The 23,662-nt window shown below is 41.2% G+C and overlaps 1 protein-coding gene across 3 annotated transcripts in view; it reads right to left on the bottom strand.

Annotated features, from left to right (window-relative positions):
• Positions 1–23,662, bottom strand: part of LOC144775490 (dimethylaniline monooxygenase [N-oxide-forming] 2-like) — a 205,981-nt gene that overhangs the window by 108,162 nt on the left and 74,157 nt on the right. The gene's annotated exons all lie outside the window — the stretch shown is intronic.

The raw sequence follows: 23,662 nt of genomic DNA, 5'->3' as shown, positions 1-23,662 counted from the left end.
TAATATCATAGATACAATACCATGGACCACATTTTGAAAGTTAAGTGCATATAGAGGAGGTGTATGTATGTATGTATGTATGTATGTATATATATATATATATATATATATATATATATATATATATATATATATATCACTGAAAAAACCATAGGTTATAGACCATATATAGTTAGGAATTAGCATTTACAAAACCTTATTTTACTCACACAAAACCATTGAAATTCGCATATATAGTTAGTTGCACTAACTATATATCGCGCACCCGCAATCCACTGCTGATCATGTCACATATTACATCATTCATGACATGGTCAGTGACATCACTGATGACATCACTGATGACATCTCAAATGACATCACTGATGACATCTCAAATGACATCACTGATGACATCTCAAATGACATCACTGATGACATCACTGATGACATCTAATTTGACATTACTGATCACATCACTGATGACATCATTCATGTGATAATACGATGAACCTCTTCAGACTCTAATATAACTTTAGATACACTCAGTGTAAACAGACACTCACAGACTGTCACTCATCCATGGAGTTACTCACACACCTAGTCAGTCATGCAAAGAATCAATCACACCTCCATTTCCTCAACTATACAGTTATACACACCTTACTTATTCAAACATATACTAACACATATTTACTCTCTTATACAATCCCTGATACAAGTTCACAATGATCCATACAGCCACTCACACATTCACTGGCTCTTATGCACAGTTATTTATATATGTCAACTCTCACATGTACTGTGTTGTACATATGTACTTACTTTGACATGTAGCACTGAGATATCCATTCACTCACCAATACACTCATGCACACAGTCAACCACCCATACAGCTGTTTCCACATGCACTTTTGAACCCATACATCTAGTGAATCAACTGCTCACACATCTATGCACAGAGTCATACACCTCCCAGCCACCCACACACACACTCAGTCTCCCATACAAATGCTTGGGCAACCAATCAATAACCCATATAGTTACTCATATAGCTACTGATCAACACATGCAGCAGTTTACAGAACAACAGACATAATGATGCACAAATTAAGACAGTTTAGTCACTAACCCATGCACTCAGTGAGACACATTTAATCACTCACTCATACAGTCAGTCATGCACCTACTAAATCATTCATCCAGACACTTATACATCCACTCATTCTTCAATATGTAAGACATATTTTAACTTTACAGAAACATACAGTCACTGGATGTTGTCATCAGTGATGTCATCAGTGATGTCATTTGAGATGTCATCAGTGATGTCATCAGTGATGTCACTGACCATGTCATGAATGATGTAATATGTGACATGATCAGCAGTGAATTGCGGGTGCGCGATATATAGTTAGTGCAACTAACTATATATGCGAATTTCAATGGTTTTGTGTGAGTAAAATAAGGTTTTGTAAATGCTAATTCCTAACTATATATGGTCTATAACCTATGTTTTTTTCAGTGAATTTTCAAGGTTTTGTAAATGCTAATTCCTAACTATATATGGTCTATAACCTATGGGTTTTTTCAGTGAATTTCAATGGTTTTTTAATAGCAAATATCAAAAGCTGTAAAATGTATTCTTCTTTTAAAGGAAAAATATATTTTATATGTATTTAATATAATTTTTTTATGTATATAATTTTTTTGAGGGAACGAATTTATCAACTATCATGCTGAAGAAGAGTGTGGGGAAAAAAAACCAAAGAGGAGGACTGAGAGGAAAGAACAATCAGTTCAAAAATACAATTGCTTTAAAGCATGAAGTGCTTTTCCACACATTTACATTTAAATAACCCATATTAGAACATACAAAATATCTACAGAGGAGACGGTGTACATTGAATTTTAGACTCTTCATTGGTACCTACATGTTGGTACTTACATCACCCACACAACACAACAGCTCTATTCAGAGCTACCCTACCTCAAAGCACTCTAAAATATTATTTTACTATTTCCCCTTTTTTTTTTTACATATATGGGCCTCCTCAGCCACCCTCAGAAAACCTAGGGGGTAAGGATATGTCTCCCGTGCCCCCTTATACCGATTCCCAACATTGTTTATCCTCCATCTTGTGACTAAATTCGTCCAAAACACAAGATTGCGGACTCCCATTACGCTACCGGTGAGCTACCCGGTTCGCGTACCGGGTAGCGCTTCCACCGCGAAAAATCGAAAAAAAAATGTATTTTATTTTTTTTCCCCGTGGGGCCCTTTAATAGCCCCCACATCAATCCTAGGGGGTCAGGAGGGGTCTACCTTGCCCCTTTCATTCATTTCCCCCTTCGTTTATTTCCACCTCTTGTCTCTCGATCCTACCGAGAGACAAGATGGCGGCCGCTCCGGACTGTTTAGAATGTTGAGAGTCACCGGAGAGCCAATCCGCTTCTCCTCGCGAAGTTCCGTTACGCGTCTGGTACGCGAACCGGGGCGCTAACCGGGACGCTGTCACAGATATATATATTTTTTTTAACGTTAATTTCTCAAAATCCACTGGAGCACATATCTTGAAACCTAGCAAAGGCACATCGGGCAAACAGTCTCTACAATTTTGCCAAGTTTCATAGAAATCCATTCAGCCGTTCGAGCTAAAAGTGAGTCCAACCGCCCTGTGGAAAACTCAATGTTAAAAACACGTTTTGGGACCCCCCTTTTTTCTCGGCCCCCGCTTGACGAAACCCCCCCCCAAACTTGTAGGGGACGCTCAAAAACAAAATGTGCCATTTTCCTGAAAATTTCAGCCAATTCCGTCCATCAACACCAAAGTTATTCAACATAGAATTTTCAGAAATCCCTATTCAAAAAAATTGTAACTATATATACCTACTGGCGACCGCCAGTAGGTAATATATATATATATATATATATATATATATATATATATATATATATATATATAACATTTCTATGGCAAAATGAAACCCCTCATTTTGTTCCTTTGCAAATTAAATGTTTTAAGTGTTAACACTTTATTCCAATCAAGATGACTTCAGGTGTGCCATACTTTTGTCATAAGTAAGACTGTTAGCGCTCTAGTTGTTCTTTAGACTATGGGACATTCTGTCACTGGGCTATAGTTGGGCTACATCTGGCTGATATTTGGGCTACATTTGTTTTTTTTTGTCTCTGGTGGCCATCTTTGGGCTACATTGGGCTACATTGGGCTACATTTGGGCTCTAACATATATATAGCCCAATGTAGCCCAATATATATTTTTCAAAGTAAATTTTCGTAAAAACCACTGGAGCATATATCTTGAGACATAGCAAAGGCACATCGGGCTACCAGTCCCTAGAATTTTGCCAAGTTTTGTGGAAATCCATTCAGCCGTTCGAGCTAAAAGTGAGTCCAACCGCCCTATGGAAAACTCAATGTTAAAAACACGTTTTGGGACCCCCATTTTTTCTCGGCCCCTGCTTGACGAAACCCCCCCAAACTTTTAGGGGACGCTCAGAAACAAAATGTGCCATTTTCCTGAAAATTTCAGCCAATTCCGTCCATCAACGCCAAAGTTATTCAACATAGAATTTTCAGAAATCCCTATTCAAAAAAATTGTAACTATATATACCTACTGGCGACCGCCAGTAGGTAATATATATATATATATATATATATATATATATATATATATATATATATATATATACATACATATACATATACATATATACACATATACATATACATATATCCCAATTAATCCTAATTCACACAAAAAGGAGGCGGCACACCAATTCTGTCCACAAGTGATTTAATGTGCAAAACAACACGTTTTGTTTGGAACAGGCTTTGTCAAGTTTGCATACCACAAATATTTTTTGTTTTTATTTCAAGTTGTTGCACACCTTTGTTTTTTTTTTTTTAGTTTTTTATTAAAGTTTTTTTGTCAGCACTTAGAGCACACAATACAATTTACATACGTCATCAGCTATATATACAGACAGCAAAACAAAGCAAAACAACCAACACTAATAAATAAAAGCAGAGACTTTAAAGAAAAAAAAAAAAGAGGGAAAAAAAAGGATATCTTTGACAATTATATACACTCCTGATTACATAACATTCCTAGAATCCAAGCCACGTGGTTGTAGGTTGCCAAATTCGATAGCCTTGTCTTTTTTTCCGCCGACCCTTAGTTCTATACAATGCCATCTCGAGATGATATATTACAAGCAGCTTTTTTTGCCAGTTAACAAAAGATGGGGGATTAACATCCAGCCATTGCGAAGTTATAGACAGCCGGTACAAAGCCATGCATATGAATATCATCCCCTCCTCATAAACCGGTCTCCCATTACATTGCCATCCAAAAATTGCCAAAGATGCACTTATTTGTACTGGGATTCCTAAACTGCACAGCATAACAGTCTGTATTTCCCTTATGAAATCTTTAAGCTTAGGACAATTAAAAAACATATGGAGCGCGTCAGCTGCATATTGGCCACAACGGCTACAGCTAGTTCCTCTACCTGTGTTCCATTTAGCCAGTTTCCCCGGGGTGTAATAAAGTTCAAAAATTGCCATGTAGAACTGGCTTTTCAACGGGCCATTAATCAGAACATTACGTGGGATTTCAATACATCTCGTCAAATTAACCCCTTCAGAACCCAATTTAATGGCCCATTTTGCCTCCTGAAGCTCTAAATCATCTTTAACCTCAATCAGAAATAACTGATAAAAAAGACCCAATTTGCCTCGTGCTTTAAGTAGCTCCATGATCTCAATTTTCCGTAAAATAATTGCATTTTGAGCTTTTTTCCCCTCACAATAACTACGCAGCTGGAGATATTTGAAAAAATCCCCTCGCGGTAGCTTGAATTTACTTTGTAAGCTTTCGAAAGACATAAATTGCAATCCTACAAATAAATCCCGTAAAGTGCGTATCCCTAAATTATACCATCTTTTCATAACCGAGTCAGCGAATATTATGGGTAATATAGGACAGCCTTGTAGTGGAGTGTATATGTTAAAATTCTGGCCAATATCCAACCTCTTTTTAGTTTTCCTCCAAATAGTATAGGCTGCTATAACCGGCTTAAACCTCGTTTTTTTTAAATAACTAGGCTCAATTATACAGTTTAAACACTGCTTAGATTCTTGGCCCAAGAGCATCTCATATATTGAGGGTGACGCATAATCAGGAGTTGTGTCTTCAGATAACAATAACACTCCCATATTTTGTAGTATTGCAACCCAATGATATAGCTGAAAGTCTGGTAGTCCCCAACCTCTTCTTTCGCGTGGCAAAATACACCTTTTCATGGCGCGTTGTGCCCGGTGGTAGCTCCATAAAAATCGTGAGCCCATTCTCTCAATACGAGAAAAATATACTGCCGGTATTAAAAAAGGAATAGCCCGGAAAACATATAAGAATTTCGGAAATATCAACATTTTGACAACATTACAGCGACCATACAGAGATAAATGAGGATTATTAATTCTTTGGAGTGTTTTATTTGACGAAGATATAATAGGGTCAAGATTTTTAGCAATAATATCCTAAACATTGGCTGTGATTTTTATGCCTAGATAAGTTGCCTCAGAGTCTAGCTTAATATTCTCAGGTCGCCCAGCCTGCGAATGAATCACCTGTGTTTTTGCCACATTTAATTTACACCCTGAGTGTCGTCCAAAGGCTTCAGCCGCTTGAATAATTCGGGGTAGTGATTCAGTTATATTAGCAGTTACAACCGCGATATCATCCGCATATGCATAAACTTTATGGCATTGTGTCCTGATCTGTACCGGATTAATATTATTGTCTGCCTCTATTATAGAAATAAAAGGATCAATGTATAGCGCAAACAAAAGCGGAGAGCAGGGACACCCATGTCTTGTGCCCCTGGCTATGGACACCTGTTTCGATATACTACCCCCGATCCGAAGTGTTGCTGTTGGGTGTAGATACATCATTTGTATAGCTCTTATGAATTCAGAGGGGAAACCCTTCCAGGCCAGAACTGCCCACAAAAACCGCCAGGTGACCCTGTCGAATGCCTTTTCGGCATCCAACAGGGCCACTCTGACCGGTGATTTACTGTTCCTAGCCCAGTCCAATATAGCTATTATTCTACGAATATGATCCGTAGTATCTCTGAGCTGTATAAAGCCATGTTGACGTAGTGACACTAACTCTGGCATCAGGTCATTCATCCTGTTGGCTAAAATTTTGGAATAGATCTTGTTGTCGGCATTTAATAATGAAATGGACCGGTATGAGCCCATTTCCAATGAGTTTTTCCCTTTCTTTTTGAAAATAACTATTGTAGCCTGCGACCATGAATCTGGTGCGTGTCCACTAAAGGCTTGGTGACATGTTTCTAATAATTCTTTCTGAATTACTGTGCGAAACGTCCTATAAAATATCAGAGGGATAGAGTCCTGGCCCATAGCCTTTCCCTGTGCTAAACCCATTAGCGCCACTTCCACTTCCTCCAAAGCCGGTGGGGCAGAAAGACTTACCCTATGATGTTCAGCCAGTACGTTGGTCACTAGAGGAAAAAGATAGTCTAACTCATCCTCACCAGTTATTCCATCTCCAGGCTCACAATATAATGCTTGGTAAAATTCATGGAATGCATGAAGTATCCCGCTTTTTTCCTCTTGTAGCCTTCCATTCAAATCTATAATTTTAACAATATCACTATATACGGCCTTTTCCCTCAACCTTTTTGCCAAAAATCTCCCCGTGTTTTCACTATACTCATATGCTTCTTCTTTGTATTGTTTATATTTCTCCGCTATCTGCTCAGCCACATTGGAATATGCCAGTGTCCTTATAACAGTTAGATCTTGTTGAGCTTTTTTTATTGATTCTGAGTCTCCACCTTGGTTTATTACTTGCGCTAGTTTATGTTCTTTCCGCATGACCTCTGCAAAATCTTGATGATGCTTTCTCAGCCATTGTTTGCGTTTATAATTTGAAAATTTAAGTGTTTCCCCACGAATAACGTACTTGAATGTATCCCATACAACCCCTTGCGAGGCCGTGCCCTTATTTATCTAAAAAAACTCCTGAATTTGATTACCCATTAATTGACAGTAGTCTTCATCCCCTAATACCTTCCTATCAAAAGTCCAAGTTCTCTGCTGTGCATTTTGTACCAGTTTCAACTCAAGCTCTAGAATTACAGGATTGTGATCCGAAACCAGTTTTGGATGAATAACTATATTGACCTTCTTCAACACATCAGCAGAAACCAAAAAATAGTCTAATCTAACAAACTTTGTGTGGGGTGCCGGAAAAAATGTATATCCAGAGTTCTCTGGGTATAAAGCATTCCAAACATCATACAAGCCTTGATCCATCATTAGACCACGTAAGGCGCCATACATCAGAGTTTTTCTTCCAGTGTATCTATGATCCGATCTAACATTTAGAGCTGCAGGAATATTTATATTCAGGTCCCCACATAGTATCATAGATTGTGGCCATTGGGCCAATTCTTCATTAATAAAATTGAACAATTCTGCATCGTCCAGATTTGGCCCATACATATTACAAACAGTAAATGTCCTACCTTCGATCATTAATGTTCCTATAACCCACCTGCCCCATTCATCTGCAGCGGTGTTAATACACTTACCCAAGCCATGTCTCATCAGTATGGCCACCCCTCTTTTTATCCCGGTTTGTCTAGAACAAACAACCAATTGCATACCCAGATTCTTCAGAAGTGCTTTTTTCAACCAAGGCACATGTGTCTCTTGTAGACATAATATATCAATTTGCAATATTTGAACAATTTTTGCCAACATTTGTTGCTTCTTAACATTATTCATACCAGCGATGTTCAACGTACATATTTTCACCTTTTTATTCATCCTTAAAGAAAAAAAAGTTCTGCCCCCAGCATCTTAACCTTAGACAATGCCTCTTCTTCTCTCAATAATAAACACATTGCCGAAAAAGTATAATTCTCATACTTATGAACCTTCCAAACCCACTTGTGCTCTAATGCTGACTTTTCACCCTGCCACCGCCACCCCCTCTGACCCCCCCACCAACTCCCTCCCCGCAATCCCCACCCAGCCACCCCTCGCCCTCCCCCCACACATGAGGCCCAGGGACTATTAGTCCCCGCATAATATGGAGTACCATGCCTCCCTTTTCCGAGTCTACCCGGGAAGAAAAAACACTGATATTGCTACATAAACATAGACATATCATATCCACGTCTTAAGTCTTCTAACATATGCTCTAAACTCTATAAATCTTTCTAATTACACCATTCCACTGATTGATTCTAAGTATTCTTTGGCCTTGCTCTCCATAAAAAAGAATTTCATCTGCCCTTTAAACAAAACTTTTAGCTTTGCTGGAATCTGCAGGTATGCCACTGCCCCTTTACTCTGAAATTGAGGAATCAGTTGGCGCAAATGCCACCGTTTGGAAACGGTTGCTGCTCAGAAGTCAGGTCTCACAAAAAAGCTACAGCCTTTAGCGCTTTTTTTATAGTTAACATTTAAAAAACCATTTTAAAAACCATGAAAAAACCCAAAATGGTTATTAACACCCCCAAAAATGGTGAGAAAAAAAGGTTCCTTTTTAGAACCGTCTGTTCTTCTTTAATGGAAGACAAACTTTATAATATTTGTTTGCATGTAAATGTCTGGACACCAGTTACTATATGCAGACATATATGTTCTATTAACTGGGTATATTAGTGTTTGTATAAGTTACATATCAGTGTCTGTATTAGTGTGTTGCTGGGTGTGTGAGTAGCTGTATTGGTGAGTGTTGGAATGTGTAAGTGGGCATTTAGATGAGTAAGTTGCTGTTTGAGTGGGTATATGGTCGAGTGAGTGGCTGCATGAGTTGTTATGTTATGTTATGTTAAATGGGTGTCTTACAGCGCGCACGGCTACTCGGGCAGAGTGGCTGTATGGGTGACTGAATAGGTGTGTGAGTGGTTGTATAGGTGAGTGACTGGCTGTGTCCATGGATGCATGAGTGAGTGAATACCAGTGAGAGTGACTGTATGGAGTGTAAGTATGTGAATGGGTGGGTGAGAAGGTTTGTGAGTGGCTGTTTGTTTGAGTGAGTGTATGGAGTGGCTGTATGGGCGAGTGAGAAGCTGTGATGGTGTTTGGGTGGGTGTGATAATAGCTGTGTTGGTGTATAAGCAGGTGTGTGAGTGGCTGTATGGGTGAGTATGTGAATGGTTGCATGAGTGAGTGACTGGCCCTGTGAGTGAGCTGTATTGGTGTGTAAATGGGTGTGTGAGTAGCTGTATGGGTATGTGAGTGGCTGTATGGGGTGTGAAAGGCTATATTGGTGAATGGCTGTGTGACTGGCTGTATAGATGAGTGAGTGGGATATGAGTAGCTGTATGGGTGAGTGGGTGGGCCTGTGAGTGGCTGTATGGGTGAGTGAGGCTGTGTGAGTGGCATCATAGGTTAGTTTGTGGGTATATGAGTAAAGACATCAGTGAGTGAATAGCTGTGTAAGTGATTGTATGGTAGTATAAATGACTGTCTGAATTTATAAGCGAGTATCTATTATGTTTAAGTTGTATTTTGGAACACCCTGAGAATGTAACGTTATGATGCAACATTGAAAGAACTAATTAATAAACTATTTTACTCCAAATGATGGTGCCATTGATGTGTATAAAAAGAAAACAAAGAGAAATATAAATTAGTATTCCGATTTTTATAAATTAGTAAATAAACTTCAAATCTCAACAATTCCTATATTCATAATACAAACATATCACTACACATTTCTCATGGTGTAAAGGTATTTTATAATATAAAAAAGCATTTCAATTGTCCTTCTTTACTATTCTCAGGTTCTATACTGATACACCATAAATGATGTACTGTTAAAAGAATCATCATTGAACAGTGGGGAAAAGAAGTAAGAACTATCTTTCCGATTGTAGGAAAAAACCTCAAAACTGAACACTATATAACTGCAACTAAGCAACACTGTGCATTGCACTCACTACAATGTTTTAATGTTTGTTTACATCTTCTGCTGAAAATCAGCCCCTCACTAGCTAAACTACTAATAGATATTTAAGGCACAACAGCATATGGTAAGCCTTATAAAGACATCACACCAAGGAGGTCAAATGATGTCATAAATACTGATAATGGATCTAGAACAAATTTAAGATACTACTGTCGCAACTGTAATCCTCCTTAGAGTTCCAGAAACAAAAGATAAGAAGTTGTTAGCTTATAAGGCAGTCTTTGCTTACATATTAGGTTGCAATCATTACATTCTGTCCATCGACTATTACGTTTTACATAGACAGTGCAGTGACCAGATGCAATAGTAACTCCTTCATGAAATATGATGCCATAGTAGTATATGCTCTTCCACAAATAGATATTTGTCCAGCTTTGAAGTTTGTAATCTCTGTTTCCATTTTACTTCCATCTGTTCTTCATTATTGTAGCATTGAAAGACTTCCCACTTCGTGGTAGAGACAATGTTGACATAAGATCTGATCGACAATTTGGGCAGGAATTGTTTTGTGTAGCTTGTTTGAACTATCTGTCAAAAGACAGTTTTGCAATCTGGTAGTGTTAAATAAAAAAAATCACCCCAAATATATTTCGGTACTTGATGTAAATTAGCAATATTTATACTCACAGGTTCATGAGAAAGTATGTAAAATAATTCATCAATACATATTTCCTTCTCTCTTAAAACTTCAAAGATCACCATTAGAAACCCATGCACATCCTGTTGAGTATTTGGAGTAAACTGTACAGAGCCACTACATATATCTACAAGATGTATGGCGCACAATGTTTTATAATCCAAATTACTATGTAAATGTTACAACAAAGTACACAGTGCAGAGCACAATCTCTTCTGTGTTTTCTGTTCAACTGCATACACAAAATGAGGAAATTGAAACAGTAGGTTTAGAAGAAGATTTGCAGAGCAGATGACACCTGAGAGGTTTAACAACTGGTAACTAAGAATATCTCCCCATTGTCAATTGTTGTGTTAACAAATTCCTTCTTGTCTATCATATCCTTCTTTCCAACAAATCACTACACTCTTTAAACGTTTTCACTTTGGCCAAATATGGGTGGGTTTTTCAGGAATGGGATACTGTCCTAAATGAGGAGCATAACGACTTTTAATCAATTGTATTCTTTAACAAAACTTGGATCATCACATACTTTGCTGTCATCAAATACAACTAGATACAAACCGGACAATGTCCTAAATTGAGATAAGGCTACATATGACATACCTTCCTTAAACATTGTACTCCCAACATTAACAAATGTTGCATCTACACTTAAACTGTGAGATTTATGAATATTTACAGTTTACGTTGCACATATACATTTTTCACAAGCAAAAGAAGTACAATAACCCTTTCAATCTGCTGATGATTATATATCTTATCAAATGTACTTGCTAGGTACTCTATCTCACTCCAAAATCAATATTGTTACCCATAGCTCGATTAACTAATCCTTTTTCAACATTTAAATGTCAGCGCAATCATTTCTCAACTCCTGCAGTTCTTGAAATAGATTTTTTCAAAGAATCCAATTTTCTTTGCAATTTTTCATTTAGGAATACTGCGACACCCTGGTATTCGATTTGGTCTATTGCTGTCAGTTCCAAAATGTCTTCTTACTCCAATTCCAGCAACTCTTTGTTAAAAGAGGCACACTCTGCTATTGTAGGCATTAGACACACAATTGGTTTTCCTTCTTCAATAAAAGTGAACATTATCTTTGCTGCTGTCTTGTTTTTTGGAAACACTTTAAGAAGACTACTTTCTAGTAGACACTTTCCCTCTTTAGAAAGAACACCTACTTGAATATCCTTCAAACTATTCCCATATTCAATGTCCGATGCTCGTCACATATTCCCAAGTAATTCTTTGCATTGGAAGTTTAACCAAATATTGACATTTCTAATGTTTCACAAAGAATTCTGAGTTTCATCATGAAACAATATTTTAAACACAGGCTGTCCTTACAAAAGTGCAGGTTGCAGTAGATCTCTGAAAACATACAAGTAATTTCCTTCCAAATAGGACATTGTAATATGTTTTTAGAATCTGTTGCATTCTCAAATATACAAAGTCAAGCATTAAGTTTTTCGAATATGCTCACCTCATTGATGATTAAAAGTTGTAACTTTTTGAGCACTGGCTACACTTCATGGCAAGCTTTACCAGGTAAATTTTAGTATTCTACTTTGTTTTCATGCTCCACAGGCAGCACCAAAAGTCGATGTAAAGTAATTCCTTTGATATTATGTGCAGCTAATTCAGTGGGTGCTGTTACTACACCTGACAAGTTACACTCTGTAGTGTTCTGTTGGAAAGAAGTGAGAGCTTGTATTTAAAAGCTTTTACATGTGCCAGCTTGACCGTTAACATTCAACAGTATAGGCTTAAATGATGTGCTTGTACACTCTTTCTTGTGGTGAAGGAATCCATGCTCAATTCTGTCTTTCATCTCATATAAATTTGATGTGCTCATCATCTAGTTATCCAGAGCACTCTTCGAAATCATTAGTTTCCTGTCTTGTTTGTCCCATTGGGGTTTCCACCTCATTCCTTGCAATGGCAGCTTCATTTCAATTATTGGTTGTCTAAGAGGATCTTGACTTAGAGGACCTGACCTCTGGCTGCTTTGTGAACTTTCCTTAGCTATCTCAGCAGTAGTTGTTTCTTTCTGCTCAATTTCATAATGTAACATTTTAAAATATTTAGGAAATGCTAACTACTCAATGCTATCCTTTGCAGCATTAAAAGAGCATTTAGTAGCAGTCAAACTCTCCAGTAATTATGATTCAGAATGCCAAGGTGTTAGACCTGGCACCATTGGCGTGGGTCTCCCATTTTTTCTGTTGCCTCATGTATTTTTTCTGGTATTAGAAGCTTTGAGAACTGTGCCACTGCTATCCAGTGCCACAGTGCAAGTGCTTACTATTGTAAATTGATGTATTAATCAGTGGTTCCATGTTTGGCTATTTTGTTTACTTTCCAGACCCTAGTCTAGTGCACTGAGTGTTACCAGGGCGTGTAAATCCAAATGCTGCTGGTGGGCCTGCAGCACTGGTTTTGCCACCCAAAGAAGCAGCCTTGTAAAATGTGTTTAAGGTCTGCCATTGCCGAGCCTGTGTGCAGTCTGGAACTGTCATGCTGACTGGGCAAGTGCACCAACTTCCCAGTCCCTGAACCTTCCCTTTTCCTCATATCAGTCACCCCTATGGTAGGTCCAAGGGTAGGGTGCATTGTAAGTATAAGGTAGGACAAGCCCTGGTGTGTGTGGCATGTCCTAATAGTGAATTACAGACATTTTCGTTTTTCCCTATTGCAAGGCTACCTGTCATAGGCCAGAATGGGCTGTTAGAATTGTTACATTTTATAATCCTAACTAATGTTCCCTCTAATTATTTTCCTCTGTGTGCCGTAACACTGTGCTTGTGGGCTCACTGTACCTGACTGTGTGCGGAATCAATAGTAGTGATGGATCAGTATGGGAGTGATAGTGCTGAGTGACGTTGACAGTTAGAGTGTTGAATGTCAGAGGTAAAAGGCTAAAAAAAGGGCAAATAATAATAATAATAATAATAATAATAATAATAATAATAATAATATAGCCATTTCTAGAGCGCCTGGTTACACTAAAACAGTGTGTCTCCGCGCTATAAATTGCTGTAAGACCCTAGAAGGCAGAAGACCGGAGGGAGGGGGAAAATTAAGCTAGAAACACTAGTTTTGAACGGAATCTTGTTTCTGAGGGCTCCATACGAAGATCTATGGGCAGTTCATTCCAGTGTTTACTTGCCAAAAACCTAAAGGAACGGCCTCCCATCCTGGCCTTGCGAATGCGAGGGAGTTTAAACAGCATTGCTCCGGCCGATCTCAGGTTCCGGATGGGGCGATGGACGGTAAGGAGCTTTTGCAGGTATCTTGGGCCCTTTCCTTGGGCAATGAGGTGGGCAAAGCAAAGCGCTTTGAACTTAATACGCTCCCTGATGGGGAGCCAGTGAAGTCTTGACAGAGCCAACTTCCCAGATGCTCTGCGGGGCAGATTGAGAACCAGGCGTGCAGCAGCGTTTTGTACACACTGCAGTTGGTGTAAGCCTTTCTTACTTAAACCTAAGAGCAGGGCATTACCGTAGTCAAGATGAGGTGTGACTAATGCGTGGATGAGTCTTCTCCTAGCGTTGATGGGAAGAAGGTCGAGGATTTTGCGAAGAGTTTTGAGTATGCTGTAGCATCTACCCGTGACTTTGCTGACCCGGTGTTTAAAAGAGAGATCAGCATCAAGCATAACTCCGAGGTTCCTGACTGATTCCGATGGAGAAGGAATTGCGCCCAGTTCAGTTGGCCACCACTCAGGTGACCAGTCACAAAAGGATTTACCGATGACTAAAAGCTCCGTCTTGTCGCCATTAAGGCGTAGGCAGTTGTTATTCATCCAACCTGCTACTGTCAGAAGGCAGTTGGAAAAATTGGTGGCATCTTCCTGATTGTGCGTGAGTTTAATCATGAGTTGGGTATCGTCAGCATACGTGACAATATCCACTCCGAAAGATTGCACAATGTTGACCAGGGGTTCCATATAGAGATTGAACAAGGTAGGGGGTCAAACTGGAGCCCTGTGGAAGCCCATGTCTCAGCTTCCTGGGGGAGGATTTGAATGGAGGACAATGCATTTGAAAACTCCTGTTTTCAAGAAAGGATTTAATCCATTCAAAGGCAGATCCTACCACTCTCATATCCGAGAGGCGAGACAGTAGTGTTGTGTGCAGCACGGTGTCAAGCGCTGCACTAAGATCTAAAAGTACTAACGCTGCTGTCTGCCCCTCATCCGCCATTTGCCTCAGACATTCTGTAGAGAAGAGAAGAGCTGACTCAGTAGAGTAACAGGCTCTGAACCCTGACTGTGTGGAGTGAAGGAGAGACTCATCTTCACGATGTTTCATGAGTTGAATGTTGGCTATCTTCTCCACCACTTTCATACAGAAGGGGAGGAGGGAGATAGGGCGGAGATTCTGAAACTGGGAAATTTGCACATTGGGTTTCTTTTTTAATGGGATGACTTGGGCCATTTTCCATGCATTCAGCACATGGCACTCTTGGAAGGATAGAGTTATCATATGACCAATATGATCAATAGTGCTTTCTAAAATTCCCTTACAACGTTTCGGAGGGATGACGTCCATGGGTGAGCCGGACTGAATGCTATTAGCGATGCTAAGCAGGTCTTGTCTGTCAGGGACTTTAAAACACGACAGGCAAGGTTTATTGTCTGAAATATCCACTGTCGCACCGTGATCAGACGGTGGATCAGTGCCACTCGTAAAGGTGGTGTGTATTTTTCCAACTTTGCTTACAAAGTAGTCTGCAACAGAGTCACATAGCTCATTGGAGTAGATGTCCTGGGCCTCTAGTCTAGTGGGTACCGTAAGTTCTTTATATACCGAGAAGAGTTATTTGGTGGGGTTGTCTGCCAGTTCTATTCTTTCCCTGAGATAATTGCCTTTAGTAGCTCTCAAGAGTTTATGATATTTATTTGTTCTGCTCTGTAATTAAGCTTGCTTTCTGAATCATAGTTTTTTCTCCAGGAGCGTTCAAGCTTTTTACATTTCGCTTTGACCTCCTTGAGCTCATTGGAGAAGCCAACATGACTGTAAAACAACTGTCAGTAAGATAAGACTGCTCTATGCTGCTTGTAAGTGATCTTGTTGTAAAATATATCCTATTTCGGGGAAAATTACTTGTCTGCACTGTGTCCAGGTCTATTATTTCCATACATGCCTAAGTTATGTACATAAACTGGGTTACAGTTTGCAGTAGTAGGTTCAGTTAATCCCACTACTGGTTTTGTCAGTTTTTGCAGTAGGGCAGCGCTGCAGGCCTTTCTGCTGCTCTGCCCTACGACAAAGATAAGGGCAGGAATGTTGCATACCTATGAGATACGGCACATTCCTGTCCTTTTCCCCTGCGCCGGCGTACAATGGCCTACCCTGTGCCAATGCAGGTACCTTTGCACCATGGTGCAATGGTGCCTGCGTTGTGGGGATTTTTATTTATGTCCAGGAAGGGAAACAAAAGCAATCACAAGAGACTTTTTCCTCTTTTTATGTGTGCTGCATACTGCAGCACACATAGAAAGAGGAAAAATTAGGAGAAATAAAGATATTTCTGCTCGGTGAGCCTCCCTTATGCCTTCCCTGGGGAAGTGTAAGTTTTTGGAGCTGCCTCTCATAAATCTGGGGCACTGTCAAAAAGTCATGGATGTTGCTGGGAACACCCCAGCAACATCCATGGAACGCACCTTTCATGCAGTTTTCTGCATGAAAGGGGCAAATATTTATAAGGCCATGAAAAGCCACGTAACATGGCTTTACGTGGCCTTATAAATATGCCAATGGCATACTGCGCCACCGGATCATTCCAGCGGCGCAATAGTGCCGGTAGGGCCTTAGATATGAGGCCCGCTATGTTTAACAAACTTATTAACAGCCATAAATGTGTATATTGAATGCAAAATTCTTTGAGGTAGTGCTTTGGTTGCATTAATTCCTAAAACGTTAGAGTGGTGAAACCAACAGGGAGAGCTTGCATATTCACCATTGGGAAGATACCCAGTGAGTTTTTCATCGACAGTCTTGAATCCTAAAGTATCTCCCACTGAGAAACATATCTAATAATATGTTGTTATACCATCTCTTTCTTAATGAAAATAAGCATTTTCAAAGGTGTTAGACTGTGATCTTGAAACTGAAGGCAAGTTTTAGAATATAATTGGAATTTAAACAATACATCACACACATCTCTTATTACAGTAAGTGTGAACAAGCTGGTTCATTTTCTGCAGAGTGTAATAGCGCATTGTGTTTTTCACAATCCATTTCACTCTTGGAGCAAAAAAGGACATTGTGTTTTGACCAGAGCTGCCGACTATGGAATTAGGGAACCAGGTTTGAGTTTCTTCATCAGTTCAACATCCTGTGATTCTGAGTAAATCACTTTATCTCCCCATGTGTAACAATTGCATGTGATCTTGTGCAATGTAACTAGTGCTCATGGTGCTTTGAGGTGAGTTTGTGATATAAAAAAACTGCAACAAAAAAAGAAAAAAGGATGGTGTAAAAGTAGCATTCAAGTGCATTCATGAAGGACACAATCCCAACAAGTTGGTTAATACCATTTTAAGCAGTATCTCTTGAATGTCAATGTCATTTTCTATAATAACCAGTTTATTTGCATTGGCACTGATATTCGCTTTGAATCAATAGGTTTTAAAATGCCAAACTACCTAGAAAATACATCCACATAATGCGCAGCCTGAATTTGGAAAACATTTTCCCTTTTTTTGACACAAAAATTGAATTTTTCTGGAGGCAAAATGTTGGCAACCCTGTCACTTCATTTGGTCCTCCACTGCTGCGTGATCTGATTGGCTGTACTTGTAAAGCAGCAGGGTAGGGATCCGACCCTTGCCAAGAGCACACCAGGCTGGTGATCCACTAATCACAAGAAAGGCAACTCTGCCTGTGCATCTCAGTCATTCACTGCAGCAGCATAATAATGTATCCTGTGCTTCTGGTGTGTGCACAGCTCTACCAGTACACCTCATCTTTTCATTACACAGACCGGGACTGTTCAGCTCCATCACGGAACACAACACGCTCTGCATGGGGACTTAAATTCACTTCAATCCTATGCAGCAGCAAAAACCATGTTATTTTACCTTTGGTAAACCCACAACTCTGCTAGTGCACCTCATTTCCCCACAGCTGCCGCAGCACTTTTGCTGTTACACCATTGGGCAATACAAAGCTATGCCAATGCACCACAGCCCTTCAATGCCAGGGGCTTTTCACATGTCTGTGCATCCCATGCAGGTAGAGTGGTGGGTCACAGGTCTACGCTCCTGGTTTTTGGGGAAGAGGGAACTCAGCCAACTTTCATCTTCACCTAGAGTCTCTCTGGGTGTGGAGGACATCTGCGTACTTTGCAGGGTGTATGTCCTCAGGTTGTTTTTCTGCAATGTAAAAAAGTGGAGTTTGCAAGTGCATGCTAACTAATCGATCGCATGAGGTGTATTTTGTTGTGCTCTTCTGTATATCTTCAAAGGCATGCATTTTTTCTTCCTGCAATAGTCTTCACTTCTTTTTTTTTTTTAAATCAACAAAAAAGCACTAAAGTATTATTTCGACAAGGTTTGCTGTATTTAATTTAAAATGGGACTGAAGTCTTCTGAGAGATTTGTGGTCCCTGAGCAGAATCAGTAATATGTGAGGCAAGCCGCAGCTCTACAGGCCCTCCAAGGCCCTGGTGTCTTGTGAAATAAGCAGATCATTTCACAGGCCAGTGCACCTTGGAGGTTGAAACAAAACTGATTACAAATATTTAGATTTTATTTTCCTCCGACTACTTCCTGTAGTAGGATGCAAAGAGGGTTTAAATAGGTTGTTCGCCTTCCTCCTGGTAATTCCAGGAACGATATTTACACGTTTGCAGAAGCCTGTAAATTTGACTTTTCTTTCACACTGGGTCGGTACTTAAGGGAGAAAGGGAAGCTTAAAGAGCATAATCTACTGCCTCTTGACTCAGACATTATTGAGCTTTGTGTGCTCACACACACATCACTTTATGTGTAAAATTGTTTTATTTATTTATTTATTAATATAACTTATAGAGCGCGTACATTTGCCCGCGGGCGTCTTGGCGCTATGAATACCAAATAGGATTTTTCTGAGGTAGCAACATCTGGAGACAAACCCATTACTGATTGAACAACCAGGTTTTCACCAGTTTCCGGAATTGAAGGAGCGATTGTGCAGTTCGGATTGTCAATGGGAGCGAATTCCAGAGTCTGGCCGCAGATACCGTAAAACGCCTGTCTCCCCAAGTGACCGTCCTAGTGCGTGGAACCGCTATGTGATGCAATTACATCGATCTCAGTGGTCTTGAAGGGCAATAGATGGAGAGCTGAGTTTGTAGAAACCCAGGACCTTGGTTATGGATAGCTTTAAATGCTAAGCAGAGTGACTTAAATTTAATTCGATTTTTGATTGATAGCCAGTGATAGTTTTTTATTATATGACTGACTGAATAAAATTTTGGAGTTTTGGAAAGTAGTCTTGCTGCGGCATTTTGGATCATTTGTAACTTAGAGATTACCCGTGCTTGTGCGTTAACAAACAAACCATTGCAGTAATCAAGCGAGGAGAGCACCAATGTGCTCACTACTGTTTTTCCTGCGCTATCCGACAAAAAGGGGATGATTTTCCTAATTAATCTGAGTTTATGATGAGCATTCGCCACCATTTGGTTGGCGTGAGCTACAAAATTTAGCTTGTCATCAAACACGATGCCCAAATTTCTGACCCTAGCGGAAGGGGTAGGTAGAGCTCCTAACGAAGGAGGCCACCACACCGGTGACCACTGTGGGGTGATTTTTCCAAAAATGACCACCTCCGTTTTCTCGGAGTTCAACCTCAAGCAGTTGGCTTGCATCCAATCTTTAATAGCCAGCATGCCCTCTTGAAACTGTGCTGCTACATGATCCCCGTCATTATTGATAGCAAGTACCAGCTGGGTGTCATCAGCATAGGAGGTTAGGCTCATCTGGTAGGTTTTAATAACTCTCGCCAAGTCCAACACGTAGATATTAAACAGTGTTGGACTTAGCGATGAGCCCTGGGGAACTCCACAAGGCAGGGCAAGCTCTGGTGATTTAAAAGGACCTAGTGTAACTGCCTGCGATCTGCCAGAGAGAAAAGAGGTGAGCAGCTCCCTCGCGCTGGATCGGATGCCCAGACTTCCGACACGGTCAATCAAGATGGAATGATCGACCGTGTCGAAGGCCGCTGAGAGATCCAGCATTATGAGAATAGCTGCCCCTCCCTGATCCCTGATGGTTCTAATATCATCTACAGCTTTAATAAGGGCCGTCTCTGTGCCATGGAGCTTTCGAAAGCCAAACTGCGTATCATCCAGCAGTTTATTTTGCTCAAGATAGTCCGCCAACTGGATGTTCATGGCCTTCTCGAGTACTTTGGATATATACGGTAAACTGGCTATAGGCCTATAGTTTTTAAGCTGTTCCTTGTCTAAAGAGGGCTTCTTAAGAAGCGGTTTTAACAGAGTGGTTTTTAACATGTTCGGGTATATCCCAGACCCAAGGATCAAATTACAAACTTGCATGATAAACATGCTAATTGTGTCAAGAACTGGTAGATAAACTCTGGGAGGGCAGGGATCCAGAGCAGATCCTGACTTTATAGACACCATAAGGTCCCTGACTTGTTTCTCCTGCAACACCTCAAATTGATCTAGTGTGCAAGTATGGGATATGGTAGATGCGGCTGGGGATGCTTTATCAATAATGGAGAACTCAGTGTAAATGTCGTGGACTTTGGTGAAGAAGAAGTTAGCCAAGGAGTCACAAAGGGCCTGCGATGGAATGGGGGCAGTATGTTTCTTTGTAGCGCATTTTACTAACTGGATCATAGGACCTTCGCCAATGTCTTTCCTCTCTACGACATTCTTGTTTTTGTTTCCTAAGTTCTTCTGTAAACCATGGGGCGGATGGTACCTTTCTATTCCTAGAGATAGTCTTAAGGGGAACTAGTGGGTTCACCGCATTATCTATCCTGTCTACAAACTGTTTAACTGCTGTATTCGGATCCGCGGATATGGTAGGGCGGGACTTAATCAGTAAGTCAGTAAAAGCTACGTTGTCTATGTCCCTCCAGACCCTGAAGGGCTCCTGAGGTAGATAGGCTAGTTTGATTGGGGGCATAGTGGGAATTGAGAGGGCACCAAGAATGACAGAGTGATCAGACCAAGTGACCGGTAAAACATCCAGGACGGCTATGCCTTGTATATTAGTAAAAATGCCATCCAACGTATGGCCGGCCTCATGGGTCGGGGCGTTCACCAGTTGAACCAGCCCCAAACTTTCCAGATCTCCCTTTAATGCTTGAGAATCCGCATCATTCTGTTTTTCTAAGTAAAAATTCAGGTCTCCCAATATCATAAAAGAATCCTCAGTCACCAGAGATTCAATAAGTGAATGAAGATTAGCCAGGAACATAGACCGCGAGCCTGGCGGTCTATACATGAGCACTCCCGTAAGATTATATGAGGGTGTGATCTTGATGGAGAATTGACATGCTTTCCAGCATTTAGACACAATTGGAAATAATCTAACAGGGAAGTGATTCCGTGTGACAACCGCTAAACCGCCTCCCTTTTTTCCCTGTCTGTCAAGTCGGTGTACTGAATATCCTGAAGGTATAGCAACCACCAGATCAGGATCGGATTCCGCGTTCATCCAAGTTTCAGTTATAAACAACATATCTATGTTCTTATCTGTTATTAAATCATGAATTTCTTGTCTATGTTTACCCAGAGATCTCACATTAATAAGTGCGATAATTATTTTACTGGTGTTGCTATTGTTGCAAGAAATGGCGCGCACTTTGCCGTTAATAAACGGCAGGGAGGAGGCACAATTGGGACATGTGAAGATAGCAGATTGTACAATGTGCTCTGGGTTGTGGCGTGGGCAGCTATTACATGGAGCTGGCTGTAGCAGTAGAAGATCCATACCAGAACAGACTCTACGGTCAGCTTTACCATTTAGTCCAGGGGTCATGGCCCTTGGCCCGGTCCCGGCGCGGACGGGCGCAGACGGGCTTGCCTTTGGCGCGCCTTCAGCGCGCCGCCGGCACGCCCGCTGCGCCCGCCCGCTGCGCGGACGGAATGACATCGCCCTTAAATCCTGTATGGAGGAGGGTGGGATGTGGCCAGGAACTCGACCGCCACCCTTTCCCCGACCCAGTATGGCAGCTGTAATCACTTCTGGCCCCTGCGCCAGCACGTAGTCTGCTGCGCAGTGGGTAGTGATGTCAGCGAGTACAGGTTAAAAAATGCAGTCAAACAAAATGAATTATGCCACAAATTAAATAAAATGCACACGTTTAAAATATTCCGCCTCCGGCTTTCCGCCTCAGAGGCAAGCTAGATCGTATTCAATCAGCGCGCTTGATCCTAACAGCGTTTAAATACCTTAGGAGGGTAATCCATTTGTTCTAGTGTTTGCATTTCAAACATTTTCTACACAAACACATACCAGCCTTCCAAATAAGTATCCCCTCCCTCATAAACACTAACAGGAAATTCTTCCAGCTCCGACTGCCCTAAACCAGCAGGGGACAGCTTTAGAGTCTTTGCATCAATGGCGCTGCCATGAGGACCTTGATAAAGTTAATGGGCAGTTCACACTTGGTGTGCGTGATAATTGTTCGTCTTTGTTTCCCTTTAGTGCGCGCTCTCAGTCTCTTCATGCGCGGCATGAGAACAGAGGCTGCGCGGATGCCCTAGCGTGCACGTTAGAGGGAAAAAAGATCCTAACAAGCCCAGAGAACATGGTAGAAATTCAAGTTTAGTATGCCTGAACTCAGAATATTTAAATACATTGTTTAGTGAAGTTTATTTTAATATTCCGTGTTTGCAAATACCACTTTTAGAAAGTAGGTATTTGCTTGTCTAATCATTCAAACCTGCCTCTGCTAGGTTGTGTATTCCTTTGTCTGGTTTTGTGAATGACAGGGCTGGGGGATTCCAAGAGACAGGCTGAGTCACCCAGTGGTGAATAGAGAGATCTGCATCTAGATTGGAGGGAGGAGTTGCCTCTGAACCTTGAATAGGGCTGTGCCTGCCTTCCACAATGCTGGCTCCACCCCCAGGGGAGCGGCTGATGTCTCTGCCCTGCACTCTGAAAGAAGAGAAGGAGTCCTGTAAATAAAGTGCTCCAGGACTGTACTTGCCTTCCACAATGCTGGCTCCACCTCCTGTGAGGCGTCTGATGTGCCTGTCCTGCACTGTGAAAGGAAAGGAGAGGTCTGGTAAACTAAGTGCTTCAGAACTGGTTTGGACTGGGCAAAGGCCCCTCTCCCCTCAGAGTACAAAGGATTTTGGGGTATAAATATTGGGACCCTGATCCCATGAAATTAGATCACTTTTGGACTACAAGAAGAAACCTTTACTGAGGAGGGGAACCTGAAGAAACTGAGGAGAGACTATTCTCAAGCTGAAGTGCTGCTTGGCGGATTGGCCTGCAGTGGTTGCCTTTCTGCCAAAGGAAGGAGAAAGAAACTTTGTGTACTTTGCTTTCAACTTGTGAAGGATCTCCAAGGGCTTGGAACAAAGCTTGCCTCCTGCTGAAGTCTCAGGGACAACAGACTTCAACCCCCAGCTCCTAAGAGTTCTTTTGGAAGTGCCTGCTGCTGTTTTGGGCCGTCTGAGGAACTGCGTGTCGCAAGGAGCTGGAAGCGCGACTCAACGAGAAGAAGCGTGTCGTCGTCGCTGTGCCTGCCGTCGCAACTCCAAAGGAGGGTGTTGCCGCTGGAACTGTCGCACTGCACCGCATCGGAGAGAAGCGTGCCGCAACGAAGAGGAAGCATGTTGCAGTCGTTGCTGCTGCCGTCGCAACTCCGAAGGAGGGTGTCACCGCTGTAGTTGTCACACTGTACCGCATCAGGAGAAGAATCTTGCAACGAGGTCGGAGTGTGTCGCCGTCGCTGTGCCTGCCGTTGCAACTCTGGAGGAGGGTCTCGCCGCTGGAACTGTCGCCCTACACCGCA

The sequence above is a fragment of the Lissotriton helveticus genome, chromosome 1_1 (genome assembly GCF_964261635.1).
Source record: "Lissotriton helveticus chromosome 1_1, aLisHel1.1, whole genome shotgun sequence".
NCBI classification, from domain to species: domain Eukaryota; kingdom Metazoa; phylum Chordata; class Amphibia; order Caudata; family Salamandridae; genus Lissotriton; species Lissotriton helveticus.
This window is presented reverse-complemented; position numbering and strand designations above follow the sequence as displayed.